Source organism: Pseudophryne corroboree, chromosome 2, assembly GCF_028390025.1.
Source record: "Pseudophryne corroboree isolate aPseCor3 chromosome 2, aPseCor3.hap2, whole genome shotgun sequence".
NCBI classification, from domain to species: domain Eukaryota; kingdom Metazoa; phylum Chordata; class Amphibia; order Anura; family Myobatrachidae; genus Pseudophryne; species Pseudophryne corroboree.
Window position 1 is genome coordinate 1,010,383,574 of NC_086445.1, and position 719 is coordinate 1,010,384,292.

The following is a 719-nucleotide window of genomic DNA, read 5'->3' on the forward strand; positions in this document are numbered from 1 at the left end:
GAGGACCTTACGTTCAAGGCGATTGAACATGTGGACCTGGGCGAGAGAGGTGGTGATCTTGCAAACAAGCTCTCAAGACGCGAAATGTATTGGATTTTCCAGCTGGGAACCCTGCAACCAACAGGTTTTAATGAAGGATATGAGATTGCACCATTCCTGTGAGGTGCAGTATCCTCCCTTTTTTAATATAGTCCTGCTTTTTCACATTCATATTAGTTCTCCCATACAATCATGCACTTTAATAAATTAATAAATTAATTAAGCTAACTTGATCTCGAGTGTTATTGAGCGATCGGATCACCGGTGTAACGACGTCTCACACGTATATACAGTCATACCACACTGGTACGCCCAATTCCGTCCGATTTTGGAAGCTAAGCAGTGTATCGGGCCTGACCAGTACCAGGGGAGGGGACTACCTGGGAAGATCAGGTACTGTAGTGAGTGACGATAGGACGTCAAGCCACCTGGTGGGCGATCTACCAACACTCGGCATCCCTACGACTAAATGTGTCCTCGGAAAAAATGACAAAAATGACTAATGGTCATAATTATCATTTAATAAATTTATAAAAAAATTAATAAATTTATAACATAAATATGCAGTATACATACATGGTCTAAACACCTCCCCCTAACCTTAGATTCACCTGAGAGAGCCCAGTCATACTGTTTCAAAATATTAAAAATATTGAAAATATTACTGTATTATAATTACA

General features: G+C 40.1%; 1 pseudogene; it reads left to right on the forward strand.

The window, feature by feature from the left end:
* Positions 1-324: 324 nt before the first annotated feature.
* Positions 325-444, forward strand: LOC135052505 (5S ribosomal RNA; annotated as a pseudogene).
* The last annotated feature ends 275 nt before the right edge of the window (positions 445-719 follow it).